The sequence below is a fragment of the Pleurodeles waltl genome, chromosome 4_1 (genome assembly GCF_031143425.1).
Source record: "Pleurodeles waltl isolate 20211129_DDA chromosome 4_1, aPleWal1.hap1.20221129, whole genome shotgun sequence".
NCBI classification, from domain to species: domain Eukaryota; kingdom Metazoa; phylum Chordata; class Amphibia; order Caudata; family Salamandridae; genus Pleurodeles; species Pleurodeles waltl.
The window spans coordinates 517,122,940-517,150,041 of record NC_090442.1 but is presented as its reverse complement, the minus strand read 5'-3'; the positions used below and the strand labels follow the sequence as shown (position 1 = coordinate 517,150,041).

The following is a 27,102-nucleotide window of genomic DNA, read 5'->3' as shown; positions in this document are numbered from 1 at the left end:
TCAGGAGGATGGGGGGGCACCTCAGCCGAATACTGGAACTTCCCCACTGGTTCTGGATGGGGCTCCATGCCCATTGCTTTGTCCTGGGGAGTGCATGGCCACAGTCTCTGAAGTGGGTGACTTGCCCACTGGTTCTGGAGGGGGCATCATGCCTATTGCTTTGTCCTGGGGAGTGCAAGGTCACAGTCTCGGAAGTGGGTCACGTGCCCACTGGTTCTGGAGGGTGCTCCATGCCCATTGCTTTGTCCAGGGGAGTGCCAGGCCAAAGTCTCTGAAGTGGGTGACTTGTCCACTGGTTCTGGAGGAGGCAGCCAGCACAGCAGCCCCTGGAGGGTGGCGTACATGGCGTCCACTGACGGTGATGGCTGCACTGTGGTGGTGGTTGGAGGAGCCACCTGGGAAGCCTCTGCACTGTCTGATGGCTGCACAGTGGTTGTGGATGGAGGAGCCTCCTAGGCAGCCTCTGCACTGTCCGATGACTGCACTGTGGTGGTGGTTGGAGGAGCCTCCTGGGCAGCCTCTGCACTCATGGATGGCTGTACTTCCACAGCTGGCGGTAGAGGCCCCCTGACAGCTGGTGGTGGTGGCGGTGTCAGCCTGACAGCTTCAGCTGGCATAGAGTGCCTCGTCTCCTCCTGTACATGGGTTGTTGATCCCTTACCCTTCCTGGCAGGGGTGGATGGGCTCTTCCCCTCTGCCTGGTGGTGGAGGCTCCTTCTCCTTCTTCACAGGTGGTGCAGGCTCCTTCCCCTTTACAGGTGGTGCAGGCCCCTTCCCCTTTACAGGTGGTGCAGGCCCCTTCCCCTTCTTCAGAGGTGGTGCAGGCCCCTTCACACTCCTCCCTGGTGGTGCAGGCCCCTTCTCCTTCTTCCCTGGTGGTACTGGCTCCTTTCCCTTCTGTGATGGAGGTTTTGTATCCTTACCAACATGAGTAGGTGGTGCTACCACTGTCCCCGTTGACTGTTTGGCTGAGGTGCTGGGCTATGTCCTTGGTACCCTGCCCATACGTGCAGGATGGGGGGAGGGGTAGGGAAGAGGTCAAACTGGGAAAGGAAAAGCTTTTTAGGGATGGTGGGGTGGGAGGAGTAATGGGAGTGGAGGATGAGGGAGTGGTTGTTGGACATGTATGTTGGCTGGGCTTGGGTGCAGGTGCATGGGCAGTATGCTGATGTGAGGTGAGTGGCTGTTGGGTGCGTGAATGCTTGCATTTGTGTCCCTTGGGTGGGGCAGACAGGGTGGGAGAGGACAGAGGGGACGTGTGCATGGCTGTTGTGGAGGTGTCTGCCAGTGAGGTGTGTGTTCTGCTTGGTGTGGTGATGCTAGTAGTGGATGTAGATGTAGTGCATGCAGGTGTGAGTGTGGACGTGACTGGGAGGGGGTGGAGGAGGAGGGGGAGACAGTGGTGGCAGTGGGTGTTGTTGTGTCTGCAACTGTATGGTGTTTGCATGAGTGCCTGTTTGATGAAGTGTGGTGCTTGTGTTTGCCTGTGCCACTCTTGTGTGTTGCCTTGTGTGCATGCTCAACTAGATGTGTGCCTGTGATGGGATGGGGTTGGGGGAGTGGATGGCATTCACAATGGTTGATTGCCCTACAGAGATGGATCTCAAGAGGTCAATAGCCTCCTCACTCAGTGCAGCAGGACTCACTGGGCAGGGACTGAGGTGCCTTGGGCGAAGGAGATGCCCACCCTCCTGGGAGAGCGGGCACAGGAAACTTGCTGAGGGGCCACTGGGAGGGTGGTGCTGGTACGGGGGTGGCGGCTGTACCTGTAGCTGTGGTGGTCACAGAGGTGTCTGCCACCACCAGGGAACTCCCATTGGAGGAGGTATCTGAGCCTGTGTCATCTCCTCCTGCTCTGCCGTGGTGCTCCCTTCGCCCTCCGTCCCACTGGTTCCCTCGGCATCGGTGGACTCTACCTCCAGGATCCTGTGGGATGCAGCTCCCTCTGTCATGAGGTCCCTGCTCCTCCACCAGATGATGCTAATGCACACAAGGACAGGATGACATAACAAAAAAGCGGGGGGGAGAAAAAAAGGAAACACTGGGCCAATTACTGCACCAACACCACCGTTGGTGGTGCACTACCAGTGATATGGCTAGTCACCAAGGCATGAGGAGGAGCACACACCGCCAACCGCAGCACACCTGCGACCCATAATGCCCTGCCTGAAAGTGACTACTAACAAGCTAGGTTACCTGTATTTGACATGCACCCATTACCCTAGATATGAACCACGCTGCAATGTCTGGCCTGGCCTTAGGGGCACCCACTAACACACAACCACCACTTGGATACCACCCCACCAGCCAAAAGATGTAATGATACCCACTGTACTCACCCCCTTGTGGCTGCTGTGATTCCCTCAAGCACCCATCCAGCTCAGGGTACACCACCGCCAGAATGCAGGCCATCAGGGGGGATCAGGGTCCGACGGGCACCCCTTCGTCGTTAAGAGGCCATCCCCAGTTGGGCCTCGTGGTCTTCCATTCCCAGCATCCCAGGTCCTCCCACCGTTTCTGACAATGGGTGCTCGGCCAGCCATAGACCCAGAGGGTCCACACCTGCTTGGTGATGGCACACCATATACCCTTCTTTTGATGGGTGCTGACCTGCAGAGGTGATACATTCAGAAGAACTCCATTAAACTTACAGTCCAGCCTGTCACACACATGAACCACCATACCTGTTTCCATCACCATTGGCACACACATAGCCAAGCGCACAACATGTACACCGCCAACAGATAATCCCCCTCTTACACAATGCCTTCACACACACATCTCCATGCATCCATGCCACATGCATCGTGCCCACAGTGTACTCACCTGTTGGTCTGGAGGCCCATACAGCAGTCCATACTGGGTAGACCCCATCCACCAGCCACTCCAACTCCTCCAAAGTGAAGGCTGGGGCCCTTTCCCGGTCACACGGTCCATGGTAGTTTCCAGACACAGGTCACAGCAGCACATGCAGTGTAGGACTTCTCCTGTTGAAGGTCAGGAAACAAGTGAGGATTGAGTTAGAAAATAGCGGTCACGTCCGCAGAGGTGTGCACCGTCACTCCCGGCGTACTTCCCCATTGGCCACTGTACTCCATAGGGCCCAATATTATCCAATGAGGAATTCCACAGCAGTGTATGACCGCCTATCGCCACAACGCCCAATGTCGCCAGAATTACCTCACTTCCACCTGTTCCTCCACACAGGACAGGTGGTCGCCATTTCAGGGGGGTGAACAGGCCTATCGAGAATTGCTGCATCACAGGATAAATAGGCACATACTTCGACATTTACACTGTCCCAATACATAAGTGCACGATGTGGGCTGCTGTTGTGGTTTAGTTGTTCAAATTGTGACAGCCTACTCACTCTTGTGTCCCTTAGATACCTACCGCTGCGGATGAATAGGAGATGGGGGCATACCCCCGCGTACAGACCCCTGGTGGACTTAACTACACTGGAGGACAGGCATATTATACTCACCCATAGACTGGAAAGGGCCACAATCACAGAGCTGTGTGCCCAGTTGGAGCCAGACTTGGGGCCTGATTCTAACTTTGGAGGACGGTGTTAAACCATCCCAAAAGTGGCGGATATACCACCTACCGTATTACGAGTTCCATAGGATATAATGGACTCGTAATACGGTAGGTGGTATATCCGCCACTTTTGGGACAGTTTAACACCGTCCTCCAAAGTTAGAATCAGGCCCTTGATCTCATCTATCCGTCATCCGACTGGGATCCCCCTCTTGTGCAAGTGCTATCAGTGCTCTATTTCCTGGCAACAGGTTCTTTCCAAGTGACAGTGGGCTTGGCAGCAGGAATGTCACTGTCAATGTTCTCAATCGTGCTGGCAAGAGTATTGTCTGCACTAGTAAAACACATGTGCAGCTACATAGCTTTCCCCCAAGTGGAAGATTTGGCCACTGTGAAGGCCGGATTCTATTTAATGGGACATATCCCCAATATTATTTGGGAGATTGACGGGACACATATTGCTTTTGCCCCCCCCCACCAGAATGAACAGGTGTAAAGGAATTGTAAGAGTTTCTACTCCTTGAATGTGCAGATGGTGTGCCTGGCGGACCAGTACACTTCCCACGTCAGTGCTAGATATCCTGGGTCAGTGCATGATGCCTTTGTCCTGAGGAATAGCAGCATCAACTACAGAGGCACAGGGTGTGGCTTATAGCTGAGCCTTGGTCCCCACCCGGTGTATGTTACTGTATGCCTCTGATGTTAACCTCAGAGGATAGTGTGTAGCTAAATGTTGTCCCTCAATACCTGCAGGTGACTCTGGCTACCCAAACCTATCGTGGCTGCTGACCCCTTTGAGGAATGCCAGGACAGGGGCTGAAGATCATTATAATGAGCCACATGGGTGAAACAGAAGGATAATTGAGAGGACCTTTGGCCTCCTGAAGGCCAGGTTCAGGTGCCTCCATCATCTGACAGGATACTCACCCGTGAAGGTTTTCCAGATAGTTGTGGGATGCTACATGTTGCACAACCTGGCCCTCAGATGGTATGTACCTTTTCTGCAGGAAGAGGAGACTGGAAGTACCCATGTGGCAGCAGTAGACCCTGATGACAGTGAGGATGAAGAGACTGAGGATGAGGATGAGGACAACAGAACATCAGTTATCTGTCAGTACTTCCAACGACACACAGGTGAGACAGTGCAACTTAACATTTCTATGACTATTGGTGTATTCTGTGTGGCTGTGGCATGATGGCATTGCCTGCTTTTTACCTCTATTTAATGTCGCATATGGGTTCTCAGTTTACAGGTGTTAGTGCAATGACATTTGTGTATTGAAGCTACAGGTCATTATTTCTATGCTCTCACACTGTACAGTTCATTTGCAACAGATATAACTGTTTCCATTAATACACTATTTCAAAACATGAAATACAAGTATTTGAGTTGTGTCCAAGGATGTTTATTGTAGTGCTAAGAAATTGAGGGGAAAGTGCAATGGAAAGGGTTAATGATGGAGGAAAGTCCAGGGTATTGTTCCAGTCTGTTTGTAGCACAGGTGCAGTGTCCATGGGGCCATAGGAAGGGGAGCAATGGCAGTTCAAGGTGGACAAGGTGACAGTGTGGGACACAAGGGGGACAATCAGGAGAGTCTCATTTCCTGACAGTGGTCATGGCTATGGTCTCTGGCTTCTGTCTGGTTCACGGGGAACATTTGCGGGGTGGTTCACCTTCTGCAGGGGGAGGGATGCTGGTGGCCTGTGGGTCCTGTGGCGGGGCCTCCTGGCCACTAGTGGCAGCAGAAGTGGAGGGCTGTTCATTTGACTGGCTAGTGGTAGGGGTCCACTTTTGTGCTGTTGCCTCCCTCATGATGTTGGCCATGTCTGCCAGCGCCCCTGCAATGGAGATCAGGGTGGTGTTGATGGCCTGCAGGTCCTCCCTGATCCCCTGGTGCTGTCCCTCCTGCAGCTGCCTGTTCTCCTGCACGTTGTCAAGGATCTGGCCCATCGTATCCTGGGAATGTTGGTAGGCTCCCAGGATCTCAGATAGTGCCTCCTGGAGAGTTGTTTCCCTGGTCCTGTCCTCTCCCTGGCACACAGCAGTCCTCCCAGTTTCCCTGTTGGCCTGTGCCCCTGGCCCCTGAACGGTGTGCCCACTGCCACTGACCCTAGGTCCCTGATTGTCTTAGGGGCGAGGTGTGGCCTGGGGTTCCTGGACAAGTGGGCACACTGCTGATTGACGTGTCCTGGGGACAGAGGTTTGGGTACGCTGGGTGGGTGCTGTGGTGTAGGGGAGGCTCTGTGTTGGTCTTGGATTGTGCTTGGGTGACTGGCTGTCCAGTGGTCCCTGATGAGCCAGGTAGGTCCTCCAGATCCTGAAGTCTAGAGTTACTGTCATTACTTGGGGCATCTTCTGTTGGGGGACTGGATAGTGGTGGTGCCTCCTCTCCACTGACATTGGTTGGGGTACCTGTGGGGATGTAAGTGACCCTGTCCAAGATTCTCCGTCATAGATTAATCTTCCTTCCAATGGAAATTTGGTGTACCTGTGCGCCAAAGAGCTGTGGCTCTCCCCTGACAATTTCCTCCACCATGACCCTTAACTCCTCCTCAGTGAAACAGGGGTGCCTTTGTGATGCCATGGGTGTTGTGTGATGTGTGTTGGTGTGAGTGTGTGTGCTGGGGTGTGTGATGTGGAGTGCGTGAGGCGTGTATGCGTGTGAGTGGTGTGTGTGTCTAATTGTCTCTGTGCTCTTCTTCTCAGTTTCTTGGTAGCAATTGGTGTTCATAAGGGGTTGTGGGAATTGTGGGTGTGTGTTTTATAATGGTGTGGGTGTGTGGTGTGTGCATGGGTGTCAGGTGTGTGTTTTGTATGTGGGTATCCATTCTGAGCGCGGCGGTATGTACCACCAATGGTTTATTGCCGGTAATGTCTGCTGTGGTGATTCGTGGGTCATAATGTGGTGGGCGTTGTTTTATTGGTGTAGCGGTATGGGTGTTAGTACTGCCACTTTATCACTGACCTTTGGGCTGGAGGATTTGTGTATGTGGCAGTATTCTGTCGGATTGGTGTGTGTGTCATAATATGGTGAACGGATATCCGCCACTGCGGGGGTATGTTGGCGGCCGTCAGCAAAGCGGTAAGATGGATTTACTGCAAATGTCATAATGAGGGCCAATATATGTCAGAAAGGTAGATCTTGGTCCAGAAAGATAGCTGTTTGTAATTTGGTGTAAATCTGTTCAGAGGTTTTGGAGTTATTAAAGAAAAGCGATTTATGTATATCTAGAGATGCAGATCCACTGTGGTGGATCTGTGCATTCACGAGCCAACAGCAATGCTGTGATTGGCTGACCACAAGCTGAAAGAAAGGTTAAGGCCTCCATTTTTAATATCGAGTCTCAGTACTGGGGTGGGGGGACTAAAACTTAAAAGTGACAGAAGGGGTCACGATAGAGGTACCCGACCCCATGGGACAGATGGAGGGGCGTGAGAGGGATCCCTCACGGGCAAGAAATTGCCCAAAGATTTCTTTTTTGGGGGGGGATGTCCAAATATCCACAGATCCACTTTAGTGCTCAGCATGGCCCCCTGTGTGAATATGCTACAGATCTGCACAGACACCACTTAACAAAACATACACCCACTCAAAGACACACTCACTCACACACCCATGCATACACTCACATATCCACTCACAGCCACAAAACCACTACCACACCCAGTCACAGACTCACACAACTACTCACACACCTTTAGAGCCACTTACACACCCACTCACAGACCCAAAAAAACACTCACACACCCACTCACAGACCCATACAACCACACACACACCCAGTAACACACTCATACAGCCACTCACATACACACTCACAGACCCACAGCATGGGGTTGGTTGCAAGGCCTGACTGCAGAGTAGGCCCTGTGGCCACCTCCCTACCATGCACAGCCAGAGGCAGTGCACAGCAGCGACTGGACTGAAATATGGTATATTAACATTACCTCACGTGAAAAAAAGAGAAATCCACTGGAAAAAAAAACATTATCGTTGGGAAATAGCATTAAAAAACACTTGGAAATTTACTTTAAAAAAAAGGTTAAAGGGACGTTATAGAACTTGTGACTCTTGTTGAACATATGTAGCACGACAGAGGCAGTACATAGATGCTTCATAATTAAAGGTACTGCACCAAGCTTCTTGCTTGTGAGTCTTCTTTCTGCAAGAATTAGCAATCTGATATGGTGTACATTACTGGTACCATGAGTCCATGCACGCTACACTATATATTACTCAGTGGCCGTCGCCACTGGGTATTTATAGGTAGGTCAGTGTTTGCACAGGAAATGCATTTTTTGTGTTGCTAATAACATTGGCACAGTTTGACGACTCTTCATGAAATGTGCTCTTTTTTGCCCAGTTTGTGCATGGAGAGTTTTGGGTGATCCATCAAGTGGTGACCAAGAAAAAAGAGGGGCTCCTAAAACACAAAGGCCCTCATTACAAGTCTGGCGGTCGCATGACTGCCAGACTTCCACTGGTGGTCGCACCGGCAACAGGCTGGCAGTGTGACCGCCATATTATGACCTTGGCAAGCCACCACTGTCATACCACCAACACCGCCAGGCTGCCGCCAGCCTGCAGCTTGGCGGTCCCGGAAGTTGTAACTGCCAGCCTGTTCATGGCTGGCAGTAAGGGTGACTCAGGGGCCCCCATGCACATGGGCACTGCAGGGGCCCCCATGCACATGGGCACTGCAGGGGCCCCCATGCACAGCCCCATCGTGCAATCCACTGCCCGAATTACAGGCAGTGGAATGCGCGACGGGTGCTGCTGCACCCACCGCACCGCCATATTGCCGCTGGCTCCATTAGGAGCCGGCTGCAATGGTAGTGCCCCGCTCCCCGCTCAGAGGTTCTGCCCACTGGCCCAGCGGGGATGTCATAATAGGGCCGGCGGGATTCAAGCCGCATAGGTGGCCTGACGGCGGATTAACATTGTTGTAATGAGGGCCAAAATCCCATGCATTTTCCATGGACTATTTTTAGTCAGGGCTACAACAAAAATTGCTGAACAGAATTACACCTAACTTAGCAGAAATATAGATCTTAGTATGCTGATTGTGCTTTTTGTGATTTGGTGCAAATCTTTTCAGTAGTGTCAAAAATATTTGTATATCTGGATGGTTGGTTCCGTGAGAGGCTTGTGAGTCTCTTGCAGGAGCACCAGTTAAAAAATACTTTAATTTGCTCCTGCAAGAATCAGACTCCTTTAGGAGAGACAGCTCTGACTGGCTGCCAGTGACATCACTAAAATGTTGCTGGCTACCATTGCGGGACTTAGGGCCAGATTTAGAACTCAGCGAACGGGTTACTTCATCATAACGGAGATGGATATTGCGTCTGCTGAAATCTAAATCAGGCCCTTAGTCTGCTGTCCTGAAGTTATAAAAAGTGATATAAAAGGGCATTGTAGGGATACCCTGCCCCCATATACTCTATGAGGGGGGAAACAGACCCAAACCCCCAGGGCCAGCTCTCTTTCTGTGTTCTGGGTAGCCCATCCACGGGAAACATAGGTTTTCCTGCCTGCAGCACTGAGGGCAGGAAAGTTTGTGTTTGCGCCTGCCTGGCAGGAGCATTTTCAAAAATCTTGCAAAACAGGAGCAAACATGAAGTCTGCTTCCAGTGGGTGGGAGCTTTTAAAAGTGCTCCCATTAGCTTGGATGAGTTGAGATCTGCTTCGCTGCCTGCACTGATGCAGGCAGAGGAACAGATCAAGATATTTCTCCCACCTGGTGGAAGCAGCAGACAGGGGCAGTGCTAGGAGCCAGCTGGGAATGGGGGGCCCTGGGGTTCCCCCCGCAGCCTCCAACATTCTGTATGGTGGGTGCCCTGAGCAGGCCTTGGGGGATGGGGACCCCCGGGGCCACAATAGGCTCAGGGATAAAAAACAGCCCTACAGGATGGTGTTCCCAGGACCTAATAAGCCTCGGGGAGGGTGGTCAGACAGTCATTGTATTCATTAGGTACCTAAGGCACTGGGAGATAGGGACCCCAGGGCTTAATGAGGGTTGGGAAGGGAGACAACGCACCCCCCTTTAAAATACATAAGGCCCTGGGAAAGGGTCCCCATGGCCTGATGAGGCTTGGGAAACCACACCATCCCCCTCATGCTTTTTATTGCTATTGCCCCGGGGGATGGGATCTACAAGTCTATTAAGGCTCAAGGAGGTGGTCCTTGCTGCTGCCTCTCGTCATTTATTATATTTGGCCATGGGGAATGGGGTCCCCAGGTTTCAAAAGCCAACCCTATGATGGGTATGGCAAATGCTGTGAGTGGTGTGGGGTTGGCAGCCTGCAGAGATCTGAAAGCAGGGCCTGGCTGCAACACAGGCCATGTGGCCAACCTGACTCCACACATGCCCAAAATCTATGCATGGAGTGCCCAACCCCACACCATGTGTGATAAAAGGCCACGTACAACATGAGATTGGCTACCTGCAACAGGGTTGTCTGCCTCCGACTGGGCCCCATGGCCAATCCCCACTATGCACAGCCAAAGGCCATGCACAGCGTGGGGTTGGCTTTACGTATGGTAATAAAAACTCATTTTACATTAAAAACCCAAGAAATTCACTAAAAAAACAAAAAGGTGAAAGCAAAGTTATAGTTAGGTAAACATGTCAGTGACAACATTAACGTTTTGAACTAAACAGAAATTCACCAATTATAGTTAGCAGAGCTAACTAAAACTTGCACACCCGCCATGCTCTACTTATGATTTCAAATATTACAGTGCTCTTAACATGTTTTATGACATAATTTATGATATCACTGATGACATCATCCAAGCTTCTTTTGTACACAATAATCTATAAACTTGTATGGCATTAGATGGCTGAAAGTAAGTACAAAATACCTCTGAAGAATATGAAGCACCATATTAATGTCATCACAGACACAACTCACTTAGGTGTAGCAAGCACAAGTTATGTGCAAAATTGACCCTACACCATACACTTCATGGGTAGTTCATGTTAAGAATCAACAATAGATACACAGTAAAGTAACCCTTATTACACACAGAGTTGAATATGTGCACAACTGTTCAGAGGAAACAAAGTTCCTCAAAATACTGTATGCCTGTTCCAAAATGAATGCCCTACTATGGATGGCTCTCATCTGTACCAAAGCCCTCACAGTCACGGAGCCTACATAGAGAAATGAAGTTGATATGAGTAGAAAAGTGGGTACTGTACACAGTGCTTACTCTTTGGAGAGTTTTTAATCTGCACTACTCTGTTTGCAGACTGTGAAACTCACATGAGAAAATAAACCATAGGGTATTAAAAGGTATCTACTAAGAACAGTGTACACTCTATACAAAGCTATTCAGAAAAGAAACTTTTCAGTTAAAATAACCAAAGACTGAAGATAATAAACACCATACTATCTGCAGACTTCATACTGTGGTTAAGTCTGCTATGTTATGTAGACATTGTCATGCTAAGAGAATTCTGTCTAATAATTCAAGGCTACTTACAATACTTAACGGTGTGATTATGACCTTGGCGGATGGGATACTCCATCACAAATGTGACAGATATTCAGTCTGCCATATGACAAGTTGCATTATATCCTATGGAACTTGTAAAATGGCAGGCGAGATATCTGTCATGTTTGTGACGGAGTATCCCATCTGCCAAGGTTGTAATCAGGCCCTTACTATTCATTATGTAGAGTCTTTGCCCTGTTGGAATTTGTTTCTGCAGAAGCAAAAAACTTGTGTGAAACATATAGAACGCAAGTCAACTGCAATCTTCACATAGAGTTACTCTTAAGTACAAAGATATATAATGGGTTTAATACCTCTACACACCTATGATGCATTAGAAACGTGTTTTGTAAACACTCGCACCCATTAGCAGGTTACAGGTTGTACAAAATTAGGTAGTTAGTAATAGTGTACCTACCACGACTATTTAGATATAAAGCTAACTAGCACACTCTTTGGGGGATGTCATCAGTGATATCATCAATGATGTTGTTTGAGATGTCATCAGTGTTGTCATAGAACATGTCATGATTGATGTAATATGTGGGGGTCATAAGCAGTGCATGGCAGGGGCGCAACTTATAATTAGCTCTGCTAAGTATAACTGGTGAATTTCTGTGTTTTTGTTTAGTTCAAAACATTGTTGTCACTGACATATTCACCTAATTTACTTTAACCTTTGGTGAGTCATAGTTAGCGATGTCTGGTTAGTGAGCTGTAAAGAGCGTCTAGGGCAGTCTATTTTTCATAATAATTTGAAGGTGGTATAAATTGTAAATAAACGTTATAACTATAATTTTAGAATTTTTAAAGTTTGAGTTAACCTTGATTCGTATGGGGAAAATAAATTTTCCTAACTATAACTAAGCTTTAACCATTGGTTTTCTTATTAAATTTCAATGTATGTTTAATTTTTTAATAAAAATGTGTTTAAGATCATAGTGTTGCAAGTGGACGGGTGTAATGTTGGTCATTACAGTGGAGGAGAGTGATAGACTGGAGTACTGTAGTTTGTAATCGAGATGATTTGAGTGTAGTTGTGTATCCTACTGTCTAGTACAGTAATATGTAGTATAGTGGCATGGTGTCTGATAAAGTGGAGTCAAATGTTAACTAGAGCAGCGATTTGTACAGAGGAATGGTGTGTTGAACAGTAGAGTAGGTTGTCATAAACTGTCCTAGGGTGGATTAGAGTGTTGTAGAGTTGAGGAGGGCGAAGTATAGAGTCAGACTGGGGTATTGTCAAGTGGAGTGTCAGAGTACAGTGGAGGAGAATGTCGTACAGTAGAGTGCTGTGTCATATAGTGGTGTGCAGAATCGTAGAGAAAAGCTGGGTGACGTGATGTTGAGTGTCATACAGTGCAGTACAGTGACGCAGAGTGGGTCACAGTGTCATAGTGGCATAGAGTGTAGTACATTTTTGAAGGGTAGAGTTGTATACAGTGGAATAGAGGGTCTGACAGTGGAGCAGTGCAGAGCGGAGTAAATTACAGTGGAATAGAGTGCAATAAAGTATAATGGAGTGTAGTGGGGTACACTGAAGTGGGTTAGTGTACAATGGAGTAAAGTATCAGAGTGGAGGTTTATTGAATATAGACACGTGGAGTGCAGTGGCATACATACAGTTGAGTAAAGTATCATAAGTTGGAGTACTGTGTTGTACAGTAGAGTGTAGTGGGTGTCATACAGTATTGCAAAGTGATGTAGAATACAGTAGAGTTGAGTGGCATACAGTTTTGTTGAGATTTGTACATTGGAGTGGTGTAGAGTACAGTATTGTAGAGTGTGGTACAGTGGATTATCATGCAGTGTTATAGAGTACAATGGTATTCAGTGGCATACAGTGGAGTAGAGTGGAGCACTGTGTGAGAGTACAGTGGAGTAAAGTGGGGTGCAGTGGCATGCAAAGAGTTGCATACAGTCTTGCATAGTGGACTAGAGTATCATAGAGCAGAGTGGAGTGCTGTTCAGTGCATACATTATAGTACAGTGTTGTACAGTGGAATGAAGGGGTACAGGCAGGAGTAAAGTGTTAGAGAGTGGCATACAGTGGAGTTGCATAATAGAGTAGAGTAGTGTATGAAACAGTGGAGCTGTGTAGAGTGGATTGTTGTATATTTGTGTAGAGTGAGGTAAAGTCTTGTATAGTGGAGCAGAGTTGAGTGGAGTGGTATAATAGTGCAGAGTAAAGTACAATAGAGTGCACTGGTGTGTCAGAGTAGAGTGGCGTGAGTGTACAGGCGTAGTGTAGGTCATAAACAATTATAAATTGGGGTGGGGTCGCGAACAGCATAGTTAAGTGCTGTATCGTATAGAAACGTGTCTTACAGTGGAATAACATCTTGTACATTGAAGTGCATGGGCATACAGTGGGCATACGGTGGAGCATAGAGTTGGACGGTGGAGTTTACTGAGATATAGTGGAGTAGATTGTCACAGAGTGCCATGAAGTGTGGCAGACATTTATAGAGTGGAGTTATACAGAGAAAAGGAGTGTGTCATACAATGGAGCATCGTAGAGTGGCACAGAGTGGAGTACCGTAAAGTACAGTAGCATACAGTGGAATAGCATACAGTGGAATGTTGTACAGTTGAGTGTAGAAGAGTGGAGTGGCATACAGTGGAATAGCAGAGAGTGGAGTGGTGTACAGTGGAGTGGCGTAAAGTGGAGCAGGGTACAGTGGATTATCATAGAGTGGGGTAGCATATATTGAACTGGCCTGACGTAGAGTCAAGGAAAATTATAAATTGGAGTGGTGTCTCATACAGTAAAGTGGAGTGGGTGTGATAGAGTGTTGAAAACCATCATAGAGTGGAGTAGAGTGTTGTAAAAAAGAGTGTACAGGCATCGAGAAGAGTGCACATTTGGACAATGGAGTGTACAGTGTTGGGTGGAGTAGACTTTACTAGAGTGGAACAGAGTGTATTAGAGTTTTGGTGAGTGGAGTAGAGTACACTGGAGTGTGGTAGACTGGAGTAGCGTACAGCGGGGTAGTATAAAGTTGAATAGTGAAGAGGGGAGTAGCGTAGACTAGAGTGGCAAACAGTGGAGTGGTGTAGAGTGTAATACTGCATAGTATAGTAGCATATATTGAAGTGGCATAAATTTAATATGGCATAATGAAGTAGCCTACAGTGAAGTGGGTTAGACTGGAGTGGTATATTATGGGGTGGAGTGGAGTGTAATAGCATGCAGCAGAGGGAGGATCAGTGGAGTGGGGCAGAGTGGAATACCATACAGTAGAAGGGCAAAGATTTAGGACACATGCAGTGTATTAGCATAGAATTGAGTGGTGTACAGTGGAATAGCATAGAGTGGAGTACAGAGGAGTGGTGTAGATGGAAAAGCGTAGAGTGGAGCAGTGTACAATGTAGTGGTGTAGACTAGCATAGTGTAGAGTGGAGTTGGGTAGAGTGAAGAAGGATATAGTTAGTTGGTGTAGAGTGGAGTGGTGTAGATTGAACTGGGGTCCATTAGATTAGCCTAGAATGGAGCGGTGTACAGTGGAGTGGTGTACTTTGGAGTGGCAGAGAGTGGAGTAGTGTGTAGTGGAGTGGCATACAGTGTCTAGTGAAGAGTGGTGTACAGAAGAGTGGCATAGACTGGAATAGTGTTTAGTGGATTAGTGTAGAGTGCAGTAGCGTACAGTGAAGTGAAGTAGACAGGAGTGATATATACTGGTATGGGGTACAGTGTAATAGCATACAGTGGGGTGACAGAGTGGAGTTGTGTTTAATGGAATAACCTTGAGTGGAGTGCCACATACTGTAGTGGTGTCGAGAGGAGCAGCATACAGTAGAATGGCATATAATGGAATAGCATATAGTGGACTGGCGTAGAGTGGAGTTATGTACAGAGTAATAGTCTAGAGTGAAGTGACATAGAGCGGAGTGTTGTACAGTGGAGTGGTGTGGAGTGTAAAAGGGTATAGTGGAGTAGTGTACAGTGAAGTGGCAAATAATGGAGCGGTGAAGACTGGTGTGGAGTACTGTAGTGTGGGGTTAGAGTGTAATAGCATACATTGGAGTGGTGTACATTGGACTGGGGTCCAATCAAATGGCATACAATAAAGTGGTGTAGAGTGGAGTGCCATACACTGGAGTAGCGACCAGTGGAGAGGCATACCGTGGAATAGGATTCAGTGGAGTGTTGTAGAATGGAGTGGCATATAGTGGAATAGAGCAGAGTGGAGTGGCGTACAGAGGAGTGATGTAGACTGGGGTGTATGGTGGCACTGCGTACAGTGCAATAGCCTAGAGTGGAGCAGTAGAGTAGAGGCTTGTACAATGAAGAAGCGTAGAGTGGAGTGGTGTGGAATAGAATAGCACATAGTGGAGTGGCTACAGTGGCATGGCATATGGATGTATGTGAAATTTTTCATCAGTGTAGGTTATGCTGTGCAGAGTATCACAAAACAACAAATTGCAATGCATAGTGTTTCTCCAGTTTCACCACTAAATGCAGGGCCTCGCATGGTGGCTTTGTGTTCCTTTGTAAATCTGACTTAAGTATTGCATTGCCCTTGCGACACCATGTGTGATGAAAAGGTACTGCAAATCAATAATAAAGCTAGGCCTTAGTTATATTTTGGGCTATGGTATACTGTGATAACTTTGCAATATACCTTGGTATATGGCGATGACAAGCCAGTATATAATTGGGTAATGGCTATTTTAGAGAATGAAAGACAGCTGTATTGTTTTTACTACACTTTGGCTGTGTTCAGTGTTGGACCTTAGATATAGGTAAATAGTAGGTCCCTACCTATTACCACCATTTGTAAGTGGGAATAAGTAGGGACATTTATTTAATTTGTTATATACTTTTAAGTTGGGTTACGGCTATGTATTGTGGTAGTTTCACAAAATTTTGTGAAATTCCGCAAAAGTATTGTGGGGGCAGATATCACTGGGTTTAGATGCCTCATTACTTACAAAAATACTTAGCCTACTTAACTGCAGTACTCAAAAAGCATCATGTCTGCACCACAATGTACAATTCTGCCAAATTTCTTGTAAATTCATTCAGCCATTTTTGTCCTACCCCAAATAGTGTAAAGAAAATGCATTGATGGAAAAAAGCACTTTGTCACCCTCTTTTATCTTTGCACTCCCTTAAGAATTCACCACAAAAATGTACACGATCTCAAAATGTAGAAAATGCTATAGATCTGGAAAGTACCATGGGGATTCATCATTTGTTATGTATTTGCCGATTGTTTCACATAATCATGTGACCATGAATGTGCATATTAGATGTTTTTGTAATAAACCTGAAACTTTACATATGCAATTTAATTAATTTTTTTGAGTTTATTTGCTACACTGCAAAAGTGAATGAAAGGCAACCATTGTTATTGTTATAAAAATTTAGATTATTATTTTTCCTAGTTGCCAGTTATCATGCTATCCAAATAATAGCTTGTGTGGTTCGCTTCTAGGGAAAGTTTTCACTTTGATGCACAGTACTGCATAAGAAATATGTTTTGTTTGGCTTGTTGGACCACTTTTATTGTGTGTCAGAGAGCATGCAAAGCAAGCTTATGTAGATTAAGATATATCGTATTTGTCATGCATTTGTTTATAGGTTTACATTAGCATGTGACCATAAATGGGTCTTTCAGCTGTTCAAGTAGTAACTCCTTCCTTGCTACCTTTAGCAGTACTGTGCTAATAGATATCACTAAGTTGAAAAACCGTATAACTTAGAAATACTCTACTTACCTACAGTACCCAAAATAATTATCTGTGCACCCTAATTGCTAATGCTGCCAAATTTCAACAAAATTCAACTGGCTGTGTGAAATATAAAAGTCCATACACAATGCACTGCATTTCAAGCCTGTTAGGACCTCCCTTTTTTGTATGCACCCCCTTGACCAATTGCTGCAAAACTTTCAGTACTCTGACAATAAAATAGGGTCAGCAGATTTGCAAGGTTTCGTAGATATTTGTCAAAATTACAACTTCTGGTCACCCTAACTATAACTACCTAGTGGCTACAGTCTGCTTTGGATCTGCAGATCCATCACTGATTTACACTGGGTGTCGCGCTGAAACCCATGGTGGATCTGCAGTTCAGCTGAAAAAAAGGGCAATTGTTTGCCCATGAGGGTTCCCTGAGGGACCCCTCTATTTGTCCTATTGGGTCAGGATACCTCATCCATAGATATCTATTTTTCTTTTTCCTTTAATAACTCCAAAACTGCGGAGTGGATTTACACAAAGTTACAAAAAGAACGCTTTCTGGACCAAGATCTAGCTTTCTGGCAAACTTTGTGTAATCCCGCCCAGCAGTTTGGGCTGTAGTCGTGTCTAAAATCCCCATGGGAAATTGCCTGTGAAAAAAGTTTTTGGGTATCCCTCCTTTTTTCTCTCCCCCCCCCCTTGATGAATCACCCCAAAACTGTGCAGACAGCAGCTGAAGTGAGTTGTACACTACTTTTGAAACTTTCATGAAGATTTGTCAAACTGCGCCAAAGTTATTGTCAAAACAAAAAATGCTTTGTCAACGGGAATTAGGTCCTAACTATGACTACCTACTGGCTATTACCAGTACACATACACATACACGTACACTGTCAGTTGTTTATGGTTGCTGCAGCGCAACAGCTTCCTTTGGGGCCTCCTCTTTGAGTAACCAGCCCCTGTGAATTATTTTGAAAAAGATGATTGAGCACTCACTCAGGGAAATATATAATTTTATTAGTGTTACTTAAGGCAACACTAAACGCCAAACGGACGAGTTTCGACAATAAGTCTTTTTGAAAGCCAAATGGAGCCATTTTTCCTACACTTGTCTGGTGTCCTCCTCCTGTTGCTCTTTCATGCGAAGCAATCTGGTAATGGTAGTCCATATAATTATAATATGATCATCACATTTATATTCCTGTGATGATCTAGTAACAATAAAGAGATCTAATTGCAAAAACTAAAATAACAAAAAGAGATCCAATGAGTATAAAAAACTTCAAATAACTGTTCAACGCTTCCAGTGCTTCCATCTTTTCAATTATTCACCACTTATTAGCTGACATTTTTTCATCTTTTCAATTCTCACACTTTTTTCAATGTTTTTTTACATGAACGAAAAGTAACTCATTCAATATTTCAATATTAACTGATGTCTCTATAATATAATTTGTCTAATTTTTATAGTTTATCTTTCTACATCACAACAAGAAAATCCTCATGCACAGTGTTAGAATACCATTCCATGGATTGTTTATAAGTGTATAAAAAGTTCATCTTCCTGATTGTTTGCATATGGGATTTATTTACATATTTAGATACCATTTGGCCTACTAAAGGTGTCCTGTCTCCACCTCTTAGCGGCTTCTCCTATATGTGCATTCCCAACTATCTTAAAGATGTCTCATCATCATTGTGTATAGTTTTGTAGAGTCTTGCCATGGGGTAATTAACATCATTATCCTTGACTGCCCTTAGTTTTTCCAGAATATGTTTCTGCAATGGACATGTTGTACTGCCAATATACAATTTTCAATCAGACATTTGAGGATGTATATTGCAAATGTACTCTAAAATATGAATATTTTCCTTATTTTATAGGTCCTGTTATTGATCACATATTCTTTTAAGAAGACACCATGTTCGCAAGCTTTGCATTTCCTGAAACAATTGCATCCTTCTGATTCTAGCCAGGTTCTCCTTTTAACCTCATCTCATTGTTGCAAGAAGTAACTAGTTGTCAATATACTGGACAGTGAGGACACCCTTTTAAATGTCAGACTTGGAAATGCCGCTATTTCTGCTTTCACATCTTCATCATGAAATAAGGGATGCCAATGTTTCCTTAAAATTGATCATCTTAAGTTAGCCTCTTTACTGAAGGAGGTGATGAGCCCTATGTTATCACATTTCTCCCTTTCTTCAGATGTCTTATTTTTCAATTTGTTAAGTAATTCTGTTCTTGTCACTCTCTTAGATCACTCTTCCGCTTGTTCTAACAGTGTTATAAGGAATTTCCTTTTCATTCCCTGGAGATTTTTTTTGCCAGTTCCTCTTCAGCAGAGAAATTTCTTTTTATCCATATCATTTCTCCTCAGTATGTAATGCTTCATTTTAGTTTCCTGTCATGGTGGATCGAGGCATGGAGAACATTATTAGAAGTGGTGCTCTGTCTGAAGAGTGTAGTCTCCAATTACTGGATTTCCACATATATCATAGTGTCTAAAAATGTAATCCTTTCATTGCTGATGGTGTTAATCTGATATTGTATGGATTTACATTTAGGCCTGTGAAATATTCCTTGAATTCCTTCATCACACCATCCCAGATGAAAAATAGATTGCTAAAGTGTAACCAGATAATGTTAGCCTGTAGATATTTCCCATGTTGTTTTTCCCATGCAAACTATCTCCCCCACCCCCATCATGAGGTTACCGTGCCTGGGAGCTACTGAATTTCCCTCTGCTGATCCACAACATGTTTACAAGCCAATTTCTCCAAATTCTCTTTAAAAAATATATATATATATTTACAGGCTTCCAATCCCAATTCATGATCAATACAAATGTACAATGATACATGGTAATAAGCTGGTATCCTTTTTACCAAGTGATATTTTTGCAAATGGCACAAAAAATCTTTGGTATCCCATAAAGATGAATTAAATTGTTGAGGTTTTGGTGCAAAAATACATCCACATATTAAAATGTTCTTTCAAATAGAGGTCCTGCGCTGGAAACAATGAGTCTCCTCAGTGGTTCTCTTTCATTTTTATGTACTTTAGGGAAAAAGTAAATTAAATTCCATCATAAGACAACTTTTGCATCTTCACTTAAGAGTCCAGTGTCCTATTTTGCCTATGTATGTATATCACAAAGTACCAGGGGTGGCAGAAAACTGCCCTGCTTCATTGCTGATATATATAATTTGATGTAGAACATGGGCAAAGGGTAAGTTCTGCACTCAACTCCCACTTTGTACAGCACACAAATGTATTCATAGAAGGTGGAAGTACTATGTATCAAAAAAGTTGTTAAATGGAAGTTATAGTGTCTATGTACTCCAATGAGATATAACATTTTTTCAAACAAACCATATAAATTCCTTTAAACAACTTCAGTTACAAGGGCATCATGGTGACAAAACAAAACCTAATATCCACTAAAATAAGTGAGTATTGTAACTATAATTCTGCCCTCCATACATTGCTCATGACCTCACTTATTCCAATACTTTATTTCAGCATCCAGTGCTATTAAAGTCACATAGCATAGATTCATAAAAACTTACTTGAAAATAAATAAAAGCAATAGACGAAGAACAATACATTCAAAGTGCACTTCCAAATTACAGCCTGGGACTATAAAGTACAAGTTGGGCTACTGAGGGACTTCGGGGCTAAACAGTCTTGGCCAGGTCCCTTCTAATACGCCACATTCCACCGAGGAATTTGGCAACTGGGATGGCAATGGGCAGGCTTGGGTCTGATTTTAGAATCCTCATGGCTGTGGCATGGATCTCGAGTCCCCAGCTGTTTGCAGATTCGAACAAGCCATTTTCTGCGTGGGGAAGTGTAAAGCGGACATGCGCAGAAGGCATGGGCAATAGAATTCTGGGACAGGTTGCAGTAGGAACATAACAAGTTAGAAGAGGCCCTATTTTGCCATCTATCAGTGGAAGTTTTGAGCGGGAGGGAGACAAATCTAAATTGCATAAAGAGCTTCCTGTCAGTTGGGTCTAGAATGCTATCCAGATAGGGCTCTAGCAGCCAGGTAGACTTGAAATCCAGAAACTCGCTAGATAGTCACCCTATGGAAAGTGAGCAAGATATACACTGAGTTACCCACTCCCAATAGCATGACTTCACTATTTCTTTGGTGGGTGGTGACCCTGTGAATGAGCCATTCCATGTGTCTCCCACTCCAATGACGATCAATGATGACTTAACTGAGTTAATACACTTGGGGGTCATTACAACATTGGCGGTAAAAGCCGCTTACCGCTGTGTAGAAGACTGCCAATACTCCGCTGCGGCCGTGGAATTCCGCCACAGCTATTATGACCCTCATCTCGAAATCCGACAAAATTCAGACACCCACACAAGTCCGCCACACCAAAGGTCAGTGATAAACTGGCGAAAACAAAACCTCCACCAACAGAAATACGCCCACGCTATCACGACACACGAATCCATGCGGCGGTCTTTCAACCGCAGTATTCCATTGGCGGTACACACCGCCGCGCTCAAAATACACACACTTCTACAAAACACCACCACATTGGACTATTCAAAATACACACACATGATACACATACACACACCACTCCCACACACCCAATACAATATAAAACACACCCACATCACCCACAAACCCCTACTACCAAAAATTCCGAAAGAAGGCCAAAGAGAGACACCACCATCCACAAGCTAGCAGCCACAGGCACTCAACACCATCACCCACACAACTTCCACGCACAAAACACCACACACAACTACATATCACCACACTTATCACCACCCACACCACCCCACACATCACCCACACCACCCCATGGCACGGCAAAGACACCCCAGGTTCTTGGAGGAGGAGCTCAGGGTCATGGTGGAGGAAATCGTCCGGGTAGAGCCAAAGCTATTCGGATCACAGGTGCAGCATCCCTCCATAGCTAAGAAGATGGAGCTAAGGCGAAGAATAGTCAACAGGGTCAACGCAGTGGGACAGCACCCAAGAAATCGGGACGACATCAGGAAGAGGTGGAACGACCTACGGGGGAAGGTGCGTTCCGTAGTCTCAAGACACCACCTGGCGGTACAGCGGACTGGCGGCGGACCCCCACCTCCTCCCCCACAACTAACAACATGGGAGGAGCAGGTCTTGGCGATTCTGCATCCTGAGGGCCTCGCAGGACTCGGTGGAGGAATGGACTCTGGTAAGTCAAACCTTTAACTATCATATCCCCCACCCTACCTGCATGCTATCACAGACCCCCACCCTCGCCCCCTCCCCTATCACTCCAACTCCTCACAAATGTACTAATAACACAAACCACACATCCCAACACCAAGCCCTGCATGACACAACAAAGCATGGACACCCATCACTAAAGCATGCCCACTGCACATACCCATAACACCCCCCTCAACCATCATCACACAAGCCCCCACACAGGAATGCTAGCACTGGGGTACACGGTCACCCACCCATTGCACACCATGACACACACAGATGCAATAATCATGCTTTTACACCCCTGCAGGACCACTACCCAACGTCACCAGACAGGAGGGTCCAGACATCTCCACCCCACCCACAGAAGAGGCCCACAGTGATGACAGCAGCTCTGTCCAACTGGATCCAGATGACCAGCCTGGACCATCGTGGGCCTCGGGACAATCGGTTCCCTTCACACAGGCACAGCCCACCACAGACCTTCCACCCTCTGGTAACACCAGCACAGCACCCACCCAGCGGGCCCATACCTCCGTGCCCAAGACACGTCAATCAGCTGTGTGTCCACCACTACAGGGAACCCAGGATAACCCACCACCCCAACAACAACAGGGACCTGGGGGCAATGGCAGTGGGCACACGGTCCAGGGGACGGAGGCACAGGAACACAGGGGAACTGGGAGGGCTGCCGTGCGACAGGGGGCGGACAGGCCAAGGGAACCCACTCTCCACGAGGCCCTCTCCTCCATCATGGGAGCCTAACACCACTCCCAGGAGACGATGGCAACGGTCCTGGCCAAGTTTCAGGAGACCCAGCGCATGCAGGAGGAACAGTATTTGGGGTTCAGGGAGGAACTCAGAACCATCAGCTCTGCCCTGGGCACCATCGTAGGGATGCTGAAGGAAATACTTAACACCAGGAGGGACACTGTGGCACTACAAGGGGCCCCTGACACTAGCATGGACGATGAACTGCCCACCACCTCCGCCGGCGCTAGTGGACAGGAGGCACCGCCAAAGGACCACCACACCAGCACCCCACCCCCTGCAGACGGAGAACCACCCTGCAAGCAGTCCCTGAGATCCAGGAACAAGACAGAGCATGATGCCAAGACCCCCGCCAAGAAATGAGACCACCCTGATTGTCAAACCACTGTCCCACTTTGTAACCCTGTCTATATTGGAACTGCCCCAACTCCACTTCCTATGCCCATATTGGCAATGCACCTGTGAGACTAATAGACTGGCTCTGCCATTCCTCCACCATCCCCCCTCACCATTTTACAACCCCCTCCAATATTGAGCACTTCAATAAACACCCTTGAAGCACAAAACAATCTGGAGTCATTCTGTGATTTCGAAATTGTGTATTAGCAATGACAGTGACAAAATGCTTTTTCAAATGTAATGTCAACATACCTATGTCACACATCTCAAGTCCATGAGGAATCTAAGCAGATGACACACGTTGGAAACCACACCTGTGAAACCGTAAGGGAAAATGACAACTCATTGACCATACACTGGTTGAAATCTACAGACAGGATAGAGGTAGAAGTGTTAAAGTACTTGTAGTAGGCAGGAATGTTTGCTCACCTGTGTGTCACTGGAAATATTGCTGGATGACAGAGTCCCTGTTGTCAATGTCTTCTTCCTCTGCTTCCTCCTCATCACTGTCCACAGGTTCCACAGCTGCTACAACACCGCCATCTGGACCATCCTCCTGCAGAAAAGGCACTTGTCGTCGCAAAGCCAAGTTGTGAAGCATACAGCAGGCCACGATGATCAGGCACACCTTCTTTGGTGAGTAGAATAGGGAACCACCTGTCATATGGAGGCACCTGAACCTGGCCTTAAGGAGGCCGAAGGTGCGTTTGATCACCCTCCTAGTCCGCCCATGGGCCTCATTGTAGCGTTCCTCTGCCCTGGGATTCCTCACTGGGGTCAGTAGCCATGACAGGTTGGGGTAACCAGAGTCCCCTAATAGCCACACACGGTGCCTCTGGAGTTGACCCATCACATAAGGGATGCTGCTATTCCGCAGGATGTAGGCGTCATGCACAGAGCCAGGGAACATAGCATTTACCTGGGAGATGTACTGGTCTGCCAAACATACCATCTGTACATTCATGGAATGATAACTCTTCCGGTTCCTGTACACCTGTTCACTCCTGTGGGGGGGGGGGAACCAAAGCTACATGGGTCCCATCAATGGCACCTATGATGTTGGGGATATGTCCCATGGCATAGAAGTCACCTTTCACTGTAGGCAAGTCCTCCACCTGAGGGAAAACGATATAGCTCCACATGTGTTTCAGAAGGGCAGACAACACTCTGGACAACACGTTGGAAAACATAGGCTGGGACATCCCTGATGCCATGGCCACTGTTGTTTGAAATGACCCACTTGCAAGGAAATGGAGCACTGATAGCATCTTCACTTGAGGGGGGATTCCTGTGGGATGGCAGATTGCTGACATCAGGTCATGCTCCAACTGGGTACACAGTTCCTGGATTGTGGTACGGTCAAACCTGTAGTTGATGATCAAACTTCTTTCCTCCATTGTCGACAGGTCCACCAGCGGTCGGTACACCGGAGGATGCCGCCATCACCTCACATGCCCCAGCGGACGGTGTCTATGAAGGACAACAGCGACCACAGAGTCAAACAACTCAGAGGTATGTACCCACAGTCTACACAGAACACCATTCATACACAAAATGTGGCCTGTATTTGTGTTGTGAGACAAGGCCTAGGTATGTGTGACGCAGTTGGTAATTAGGCCATGTGGGCCCCTGAAATGGCGGCTGCCTGACCTCTAAAGTGGGACAATGGGATCTGAGGTAACTGCGCTGGCATTGTACACCGTCGCGGTAGGCGGTCGAAAACCGTGGCGAAATGCTGCATTGGTTAACATTGGACCCTATGGGTCCCAGGAGCCAATGACGATGTACGCCGGCGGTGATGGTACGCACCGCCGCGGACATGACCGCCGCGGGCGTGACCACCATTTTCTATCTGTTGAATCACTCAATACCTGATCTTCGACAGGAGAGGGCCTACACTGCAAGTGCTGCTGTGACCTCGGTCTGGAAGAGACAATGGCTCGTGCGTCTGGGGAATGGGCCCCTGCCTTCACTGCAGAGGAGTTGGAGAAGCTCGTCGATGGGGTCCTCCCCCAGTAAACGCTACTCTACGGTCCTCCAGACCAACAGGTAAGTAAACAGGGAGCATGTTGTATGGGCTATGTCTGTGTGGAGAGGGCTGGTTGTAAGAAGAAGGGGGCAGAGTTCTGCGTGCATGAAGGACTGTGAATGCATGTGCCACATGGCAAGGGTAGGGATGTGGGCCACTCACTTTGACGGTGCAGTTGGTAATGACTTCTCTTCTTCCCCTGTACATGTCATATAGGTCAGCGCCCACCAGAAGAAGGATATTTGGCGTGCCATCGCCAAGGACGTCCGGACCCTGGGGGTCCACCACAGACGGAGCACCCACTGCCGTAAAAGATGGGAGGACATTTGCCGCTGGAGCAAGAAGACAGCGGAGGCTCAGCTGGGGATGGCCTCCCAACGTGGGAGGTGTGCCTGTCGAACCATGACCCGCCTGATGTTCAGGATCTTGGCGGTGGACTACCCTGAGTTGGATGGGCGCTTGAGGGCATCACAGCAGACACAAGGGGGTGAGTACACTATCATTCAGCGGACTTTGCACGCAGTGAAGGTGTCTGGGTGGGGGAGGAGGGCGAGTTCCGTAGGCAAGGCCCCTCCGTAAGGCAGGCCATGTGGCACCCTACCCACCTCTGTAGAGGGCCAAGTACAGGTATTCATGCCCCTGTGTCATCTATGTGTGCAGATGTCGTCCATAGCCTTGTAGGCCATTTCCCAGGAATTGCATCTGTAGAGCCCAACAGCGCAACGTAGTGCAGGGGGCTGCTGTGTCTGTATTGTCCGCCAACGGTAGCGGTAATCCATGACCTCAACCTGTCTTTCTTCTGTCGTTCCCCCCCTTTTTGTGGTCTCCCTGTTCTTGTGTGCATTAGCATCATCAGGCGGAGGTACAGTGGCACCGGAGCACGAGGGAGCTGCATCCCACATGGCCATGGAGGGCCACACTACGGACTCAGAATACACCAGTGGGACGGAGGGCGAGGGGAGCACCATGGCGGTCACAGGATCTGCAACCAGCGACACTGACTCATCCTCCGATGGGAGTTCCCTTGTGATGGCGGCAACATCTGTGCCCCCCACTTCAACAGGTACAGCCGCCACCCCCCTACCAGCACCGCCCTCCCAGCAGCCCCTCAGCCTTCACCACATGCCCGCTCACCCAGGAGGGTGGGCATCACCTTCGCCCCAGGCACCTCAGCCCCTGCCCCTGTCACCTCTGCTGCCCTCAGTGAGGAGTACATTGACCTCCTCAGGTCCCTCACTGTTGGGCAGTCTACCATTATGAATGCCATCCAGGGTGTAGAAAGGGAGTTGCAACACACAAATGCATTCCTGGAGGGCATTCATTCTGGTCAGGCTGCCCTTCATCGAACCGTTCAGACTCTGGCCTCAGCACTGATAGCAGCCATTGTCCCTGAGTCTAGCCTCCCCCCTCCAACTTCCTCCACCAGACCCAATCCCCTGTACCTCTGCCTATCCCAAGCACACCATCAGACCAGCATGAACACACCTCACCACACAAGGGAAGCTCAGGCAAACATAAGCACCACACATCCCACAGGCACTCACGCAAGCATCACACACATACAGACACACCAACATCCACTGCCTCCACTGTGTCCCCCTCCTCCTCGTCTCCCTCCTCCCTCCCAGTCTCATCTACACTCACACCTGCATGCACTACCACTACAGCCACTAAGTCCCGCACCAGCACACCCACCACCACACCACGCTCACGTGCACTCACCACCCCCACTACCATTTCCACGTCCCTTGTGTCCTCCCCCAGTGTGTCTGTGACACCCCCTCCGAAGATACACAAACGCAGGCACACACACACCCAACAGCCATCCACCTCACGACAGCCTCCAGCCCATACACCTGCACCCAAATCCACAAAAGTTACACCTCCTACAACCACCACCTCTTCCTCCACTCCCAAACCTCCTCCAGCTACCCGTCCCAGT

The 27,102-nt window shown here is 47.5% G+C and overlaps 1 protein-coding gene across 1 annotated transcript in view; it reads right to left on the bottom strand.

The window, feature by feature from the left end:
* ADAMTS20 (ADAM metallopeptidase with thrombospondin type 1 motif 20) overlaps positions 1-27,102 on the bottom strand; it is a 1,292,194-nt gene that overhangs the window by 946,747 nt on the left and 318,345 nt on the right. The window lies entirely within an intron of this gene.